Consider the following 9,661-nt stretch of genomic DNA (forward strand, 5'->3'; position numbering starts at 1 on the left):
AAGGTAATTTCAAAGTCTCTCCCCAGTGTGGATGAATGCCTGTTTTAAGGTCATTTCACACCCTCTCTCCTCAGTGTTGTGGTCCTCTGGGAAAGGGGGGACAGGTCCCTGTGGCAAACTCCTTTTAGCAGCTCAGCTGTCGTCATAACAAACAGATATACTGTGAGGTAACAGGGCAGTATTTCAGGCCTGGCATGGAGGGACCTGGTTTAAAAACCAGTCAAAAAAGTAAGTCATTTTAGGCAACAACATGGACAAAAAGGGGCGGATCCTAAAGAGGTTGAGTTAGCGCCTCCGTGTAACGTGTAACGTGTCAAAGGGGACATGGATAAACGGTACCGACACCAGGCAAGGGGGACAGGGGGGGGGCATGACTTCTATTCTCGGCCCCTCGTAAAACAGAACAGATGGTCACTCCTAAAGAGTGAACCAGTAGCTCCCTTGATAGTGTTGAAGTATCAGGGGAACTTTCAGACAGAGAGAGAGGCAACAGCAACACATAGAGAGAGCATGTGTCCTTACTCAAACAAACTCTGGATGAGCTGGGCGTGGTAAATAAAGCGACTGCAGTCCCCGGTGTGTGAGAGAGTGCTAAGACCTGGTGTGTGAGAGAGTGCTAAGACCGGTGTGTGAGAGAGTGCTAAGACCCGGTGTGTGAGAGAGTGCTAAGACCGGTGTGTGAGAGAGTGCTAAGACCGGTGTGTGAGAGGGTGCTAAGACCGATGTGTGAGAGAGTGCTAAGACTGGTGTGTGAGAGGGTGCTAAGACCCGGTGTGTGAGAGAGTGCTAAGACCGGTGTGTGAGAGAGTGCTAAGACCGGTGTGTGAGAGAGTGCTAAGACCGGTGTGTGAGAGGGTGCTAAGACCGGTGTGTGAGAGGGTGCTAAGACCGGTGTGTGCTAAGAGAGTGCTAAGACCGGTGTGTGAAGAGAGTGCTAAGACCGGTGTGTGAGAGAGTGCTAAGACCGGTGTGTGAGAGAGTGCTAAGACCGGTGTGTGAGAGGGTGCTAAGACCTGGTGTGTGAGAGAGTGCTAAGACCGGTGTGTGAGAGAGTGCTAAGACCAGTGTGTGAGAGGGTGCTAAGACCGGTGTGTGAGAGAGTGTGCTAAGACCCGGTGTGTGAGAGGGTGCTAAGACCGGTGTGTGAGAGGCTAAGACCGGTGTGAGAGAGTGCTAAGACCGGGTGTGAGAGAGTGCTAAGACCGGTGTGTGAGAGAGTGCTAAGACCGGTGTGTGAGAGGGTGCTAAGACCTGGTGTGTGAGAGAGTGCTAAGACCGGTGTGTGAGAGAGTGCTAAGACCAGTGTGTGAGAGGGTGCTAAGACCGGTGTGTGAGAGGGTGCTAAGACCGGTGTGTGAGAGAGTGCTAAGACCGGTGTGTGAGAGAGTGCTAAGACCGGTGTGTGAGAGAGTGCTAAGACCGTGTGTGAGAGAGTGCTAAGACCGGAGAGAGTGCTAAGACCGGTGTGTGAGAGAGTGCTAAGACCGGTGTGTGAGAGAGTGCTAAGACCGGTGTGTGAGAGGGTGCTAAGACCTGGTGTGTGAGAGAGTGCTAAGACCGGTGTGTGAGAGGGTCCTAAGACCGGTGTGTGAGAGGGTGCTAAGACCGGTGTGTGAGAGGGTGCTAAGACCGGTGTGTGAGAGAGTGCTAAGACCGGTGTGTGTGTGTGTGTCCACAGGCAAGCATGAGGAGAGGAAGGACGAACATGGATTCGTGTCCAGATGCTTCACCAGAAAATACACGTAAGTGACATCAACATCATTGTTTCACAACAGCAATAAAACTGCACTGTTGTCAAAGAACCTGGACGACTGTGCAACAAATAAATAAATCCACTGTTGCATGACGCGTTGTAACACTTTGTCACCATGACGAAATAGGAATCGTAAAAAAAAATATGGCGTAGAGCCTCTGTCAATGACTGGACAAAATAATAAATGTCTCTCCCATTTGCTTCAGAGATTAAGTTGACTCGGACTCCTTTTAACGTTGATTTTGTCAACAACTAAAATCCATCAAGCCTGTAGACAGGTGATTGGACAAGCCTATAGAGGGCTGATTGTTCAAGCCTGTAGAGGGTTGATTGGTCAAGCCTGTAGAGGGTTGATTGGTCAAGCCTGTAGACGGTTGATTGGTCAAGCTATACAGTTGATTGGTCAAGCCTGTAGACGGTTTATTGGTCAAGCCTGTAGAGGTTTGATTGGTCAAGCTATACGTTTGATTGGTCAAGCCTGTAGAGAGTTGATTGGTCAAGCCTGTAGAGAGTTGATTGGTCAAGCCTGTAGAGGGTTGATTGGTCAAGCTATATGGTTGATTGGCCAAACTATACGGTTGATTGGTCAAGCCTGTAGTGGGTTGATTGGTCAAGCCTGTAGAGGGTTGATTGGTCAAGCCTGTATGCGGTTGATTGGTCAAGCCATAGACTGTTGATTGGTCAAGCCTGTAGAATGTAGAGGGTTGATTGGTCAAGCCTGTAGAGGGTTGATTGGTCAAGCCTGTAGAGGGTTGATTGGTCAAGCCTGTAGACAGTTGATTGGTCAAGCCTGTAGAGGGTTGATTGGTCAAGCCTGTAGACAGTTGATTGATCAAGACTGTAGAGAGTTGATTGGTCAAGCCTGTAGAGGGTTGATTGGTCAAGACTGTAGAGAGTTGATTGGTCAAGACTGTAGAGGGTTTATTGGTCAAGCCTGTAGACGGTTGATTGATCATGCCCGTAGATGTTTGATTGGTCAAGCCTGTAGACGGTTGATTGGTCAAGCCTGTAGACGGTTGATTGGTCAAGCCTCTAATGGGTTGAGTGTAGTGGAAGGCTGAGCGATGCAACATCCGCAGTGACTGACTGTGTCTGTATAGTACAGCTCTCTTCCGCGTAAACTAAGCTCCACCAGACTCTGTCGCCATCCAGGGGCCACTTCACATACCATGAATCTGGAGTCAACACTTCACATACCATGAATCTGGAGTCAACACTTCACATACCATGAATATCGAGTCAACACTACACATACCATGAATCTGGAGTCAACACTATACATATCATGAATCTGGAGTCAACACCACACATACAGTACATTAATCTGGAGTCAACACCACACAAACAGTACATTAATCTGGAGTCAACACCACACATACAGTACATGAATCTGGAGTCAACACCACACATACAGTACATGAATCTGGAGTCAACACCACACATACAGTAATGAATCTGAGTCAACACCACACATACAGTCTGAGTCAACACCACACATACAGTACATTAATCTGGAGTCAACACCACACATACAGTATATTAATCTGGAGTCAACATCACACATACAGTACATGAATCTGGAGTCAACACCACACATACAGTACATTAATCTGGAGTCAACACCACACATACAGTACATGAATCTGGAGTCGACCTCACACATACAGTACATTAATCTGGAGTCAACACCACACATACAGTACATGACTCCAGAGTCAACACGACACAAACCATGAATCTGGAGTCAACACTACACATACCATGAATCTGGAGTCAACACTACACATACCATGAATCTGGAGTCAACACTACACAAACCATGAATCTGGAGTCAACACCACACATATCATGAATCTGGAGTCAACATCACACATACAGTACATTAATCTGGAGTCAACACACACATACAGTATATTAATCTGGAGTCAACACACACATACAGTATATTAATCTGGAGTCAACACTACACATACCATGAATCTGGAGTCAACACCACACAAACCATGAATCTGGAGTCATACTGAATCGGGAGTCAACACCACACATACATGAATCTGGAGTCACACTACAAATATCATGAATCTGGAGTCAACACCACACATACAGTACATTAATCTGGAGTCAACACACACATACAGTATATTAATCTGGAGTCAACACCACACATACAGTACATTAATCTGGAGTCACCACCACACATACAGTATATTAATCTGGAGTCAACACCACACATACAGTACATGACTCCAGAGTCAACACTACACATACAGTACATGATTCCAGAGTCAACACCACACATACAATACATGACTCCAGAGTCAACACTACACATATCATGAATCTGGAGTCAACACTACACATACCATGAATCTGGAGTCAACATCACACATACAGTACATTAATCTGGAGTCAACACCACACATACCATGAATCTGGAGTCAACACCACACATACAGTACATGAATCTGGAGTCAACACCACACATACAGTACATGAATCTGGAGTCAACACCACACATACAGTACATTAATCTGGAGTCAACACCACACATACAGTACATGAATCTGGAGTCAACACCACACATACAGTACATGAATCTGGAGTCAACACCACACATACAGTACATTAATCTGGAGTCAACATCACACATACAGTACATGAATCTGGAGTCAACACCACACATACTGTACATTAATCTGGAGTCAACACCACATACAGTACATGAATCTGGAGTCAACACCACACATACAGTACATTAATCTGGAGTCAACACCACACATGGAGTCAACACCACAATACAGGACATGAATCTGAGTCAACACCACACATACAGCACATTAATCTGGAGTCAACACCACATATCCAGTACAGTAATCTGGAGTCAACACCACACATCCAGTACATTAATCTGGAGTCAACACCACATACAGTACATTAATCTGGAGTCAACACCACACATACAGTACATGAATCTGGAGTCAACACCACACATACAGTACATGAATCTGGAGTCAACACCACACATACAGTACATGAATCTGGAGTCAACACCACACATACAGTACATTAATCTGGAGTCAACACCACACATACAGTATATTAATCTGGAGTCAACATCACACATACAGTACATGAATCTGGAGTCAACACCACACATACAGTACATTAATCTGGAGTCAACACCACACAGTACTGAGTACCTCACACATACAGTACATTAATCTGGAGTCAACACCACACATACAGTACATGACTCCAGAGTCAACACGACACAAACCATGAATCTGGAGTCAACACTACACATACCATGAATCTGGAGTCAACACTACACATACCATGAATCTGGAGTCAACACTACACAAACCATGAATCTGGAGTCAACACCACACATATCATGAATCTGGAGTCAACATCACACATACAGTACATTAATCTGGAGTCAACACACACATACAGTATATTAATCTGGAGTCAACACACACATACAGTATATTAATCTGGAGTCAACACTACACATACCATGAATCTGGAGTCAACACCACACAAACCATGAATCTGGAGTCAACACTACACAAACCATGAATCGGGAGTCAACACCACACATACCATGAATCTGGAGTCAACACTACAAATATCATGAATCTGGAGTCAACACCACACATACAGTACATTAATCTGGAGTCAACACACACATACAGTATATTAATCTGGAGTCAACACCACACATACAGTACATTAATCTGGAGTCACCACCACACATACAGTATATTAATCTGGAGTCAACACCACACATACAGTACATGACTCCAGAGTCTGTACATGATTCCAGAGTCAACACCACACATACAATACATGACTCCAGAGTCACATACACATATCCCTGAATCTGGAGTCAACACTACACATACCATGAATCTTGAGTCAACAGTACATGAATACTGGAGTCAACACCACATACAGTACATGAATCTGGAGTCAAGTCAACACCACACATACAGTACATTAATCTGAGTCAACACTACACATATACATGAATCAGTCACATACAGTACATGAATCTGGAGTCAACACCACATACTGTACATTAATCTGGAGTCAACATCACACATACAGTACATGAATCTGGAGTCAACACTATCATTGCACACATTAATCTGGGAGTCAACACCACATACAGTATGAACAATCTGGAGTCAACACCACACATACAGTACATTAATCTGGAGTCAACACCACACATACAGTATATTAATCTGGAGTCAACACCACACATACAGGACATGAATCTGGAGTCAACACCACACATACAGCACATTAATCTGGAGTCAACACCACATATCCAGTACAGTAATCTGGAGTCAACACCACACATCCAGTACATTAATCTGGAGTCAACACCACACATACAGTACATTAATCTGGAGTCAACACCACACATACAGTATATTAATCTGGAGTCAACACCACACATCCAGTACATTAATCTGGAGTCAACACCACACATACAGTACATTAATCTGGAGTCAACACCACACATACAGTACATGAATCTGGAGTCAACACCACACATCCAGTACATTAATCTGGAGTCAACACTGTTTTTGCTATTTTTTATTATCACTTCAGTTCATTTAGTAAATATTTTCTTAGCTCTACTTTTCTTAAACTGCATTATTGGTTAAGGGCTTGTAAGTAAGCATTTCATGGTAAGGTCTTCGCCTCTTGTGACAATACAATTTGATTTGATCTGTTCTGAATTACATTAAAGAAAATGATCAAATATGTCTCAATTAATTATTTTATAGACAGTATCCAAATAGTAACCTCCTTCCTTCCCTGAGTCCTTCCTTGAGTCCTTCTTCCTCCTTCCGCCTGAGCATAAAACCATTGGCAACAGCTTCCCAATGTATGTGGTGTTGTACGATATTCTGACTGCTGCTTCCCTAGAGTATAGATGCCATGAAATCTGGATAAAGTATCAGATGAATAAGATAACATGAAGATATAACGAGAGATTAAAGCACTGTCTGCCTCCAGTCTAGTACTTCATCCATGAACTGTGGTCTCTTCTCCTTCCTGCTCCAGCCTGCCCCCTATGGCCGACGCTGAGAAGGTGACGTCCACCCTGTCCTCTGAGGGAGTTCTGACCGTGGAGGCTCCTCTGAACAAGCAGGCCATCAAGGCTGCAGAGATCTCCATTCCTGTCATCATGGGCAACAGCAAGACCAAAACCCTGATGTCATGACGATGAGGAAGGGAAGTGGCAACGGGTACCACCACCCTGACGATGAGGAAGAAGAGGAGTGAAGAAACTGATAATGATAATGCCACACCGACAATATAGTTACAATAAGCTCTTGAAATGCATCAAGAAAATGTTTCACACTTTCTCACGCCTTGAACATTGTGAGGGGAGAAACAAGATACATTAGATACCCTCCCACATTGCCCTCTCTTTCATTCAACCATCCACCCTCACTCCGTCTATCTGTCTGTCTGTCTCTAGTTTATCTCAACTCTCTGTAATGAGCTCAGCTCTGCTGTGTGGCTGGCTGTCAACACATCTACACCATCTATCATGCTATATCTCACACTCCAGTAATTACTATCTGCATTTGAATCAGGGGAAACAAATCTGTTGCACAGACACAGACACCTCCTCATCTATATTATGTGCTTGTTAGACACTGAAATCTATTACATCTGCAAACAGCCTGTCGTTAGTCTGTCTGCTGCGCTCCTCTCTCTCTCTCTCTCTCTGTCTCTCTCTCTCTCTCTCTCTCTCTCTCTCTCTCTCTCTCTCTCTGTCTCTCTCTCTCTCTGTCTCTCTCTCTCTCTCTCTCTGTCTCTCTCTCTCTCTCTCTCCCTCTCTCTGTCTCTCCTCTCTCTCTCTCCCCCTCTCTGTCTCTCTGTCTCTCTGTCTCTCTCTCTCTCTCTCTCTCTCCCTCTCTCTCTCTGTCTCTGTCTCTCTCTGTCTCTCTCTTCTCTCTCTCTCTCTCTCTCTCTCTCTCTGTCTCTCTCTCTCTCTCTCTCTCTCTTCTCTCAAATTCAAGGGCTTTATTGGCATGGGAAATGTGTTAACATTGCCAAAGCAAGTGAGGAGATCATATACGAAAGAGAAGTAAACAATAAAAAATTAACAGTAGACATCACACATACAGAAGTTTCAAAACAATAAAAGACATTACAAATGTCATATTATATATATATACATACAGTGTTGTAACAATGTACAAATGGTTAAAGTACACAAAGGAAAATAAATAAGCATAAATATGGGTTGTATTTACAATGGTGTTTGTTCTTCACTGGTTGCCCTTTTCTCGTGGCAACAGGTCACAAATCTTGCTGCTGTGATGTCACACTGTGGAATTTCACCCAGTAGATATGTGTCTCTAATATGGTTATACATTGGGCAGGAGGTTAGGAAGTGCAGCTCAGTTTCCACCTAATTTTGTGGGCAGTGAGCACATAGCATGTCTTCTCTTGAGAGCCATGTCTGCCTACGGCGGCCTTTCTCAATAGCAAGGCTATGCTCACTGAGTCTGTACATTGTCAAAGATTTCCTTAAGTTTGGGTCAGTCACAGTGGTCAGGTATTCTGCCAATTTTACTGGCAGTGGCATCGGTAGCATCTGTGTTAGTCTGAAGATAAATAGAGACACAGAGAGAAAAGAGTGACAAAGGTTGTCAAGCACTTAATCTGACCACTAGTATTTATCCATGGAGGAGATAGTATTTATCCATAGAGGAGATAGTATTTATCCATAGAGGAGATAGTAGTTATCCATAGAGGAGATAGTAGTTATCCATAGAGGAGATAGTAGTTATCCATAGAGGAGATAGTAGTTATCCATAGAGGAGATAGTAGGTATCCATAGAGGATATAGTAGGTATCCATAGAGGAGATAGTAGTTATCCATAGAGGAGATAGTAGTTATCCATAGAGGAGATAGTAGTTATCCAGAGGAGATAGTAGTTATCCAGAGGAGATAGTAGTTATCCATAGAGGAGATAGTAGTTATCCATAGAGGAGATAGTAGTTATCCATAGAGGAGATAGTAGTTATCCATAGAGGAGATAGTAGTTATCCATAGAGGAGATAGTAGTTATCCATAGAGGAGATAGTAGTTATCCATAGAGGAGATAGTAGTTATCCATAGATAGTAGTTATCCAGAGGAGATAGTAGTTATCCAGAGGAGATAGAGTGAGATAGTAGTTATCCATAGAGGAGATAGTAGTTATCCATAGAGGAGATAGTAGTTATCCAGAGGAGATAGTAGTTATCCATAGAGGAGATAGTAGTTATCCATAGAGGATATATAGAGGAGATAGTAGTTATCCATAGAGAGATAGTAGATCCATAGAGTGAGACAGTAGTTATCCAGAGGAGATAGAGGAGATAGTAGTTATCCATAGAGGAGATAGTAGTTATCCATAGAGGAGATAGTAGTTATCCATAGAGGAGATAGTAGTTATCCATAGAGGAGATAGTAGTTATCCAGAGGAGATAGTAGTTATCCATAGAGGAGATAGTAGTTATCCATAGAGGAGATAGTAGGAGGAGATAGTAGTTATCCATAGAGGAGATAGTAGTTATCCATAGAGGAGATAGTAGTTATCCAGAGGAGATAGTAGTTATCCATAGAGGAGATAGTAGTTATCCAGAGGAGATAGTAGCTATCCATAGAAGTGTTTGAAGTTAGCTAGGCTGCCAAAGTTAGAGAGCTAGACAGGCGTTCTACAGGCCGAGTCACACACAACACCACTCCCATCCAGCTACGGGTGTCAGGGAACCACAGCGAGGCTATCCAGTTCCTGCTCATCAAGTCTCCCCTGGGATTCTTCTGGCTCCAACGACACAATCCCCTCATCAACTGGTCTACTGGTGCAATCATGAGCTGGAGT

At 43.6% G+C, this 9,661-nt stretch overlaps 1 pseudogene; it reads left to right on the forward strand.

Annotated features, from left to right (window-relative positions):
* Positions 1-324: 324 nt before the first annotated feature.
* LOC135529133 (heat shock protein beta-1-like) lies at positions 325-7,177 on the forward strand (annotated as a pseudogene).
* Positions 7,178-9,661: the final 2,484 nt, after the last annotated feature.

This window comes from Oncorhynchus masou, unplaced genomic scaffold (genome assembly GCF_036934945.1).
Source record: "Oncorhynchus masou masou isolate Uvic2021 unplaced genomic scaffold, UVic_Omas_1.1 unplaced_scaffold_1103, whole genome shotgun sequence".
Classification (NCBI taxonomy): domain Eukaryota; kingdom Metazoa; phylum Chordata; class Actinopteri; order Salmoniformes; family Salmonidae; genus Oncorhynchus; species Oncorhynchus masou.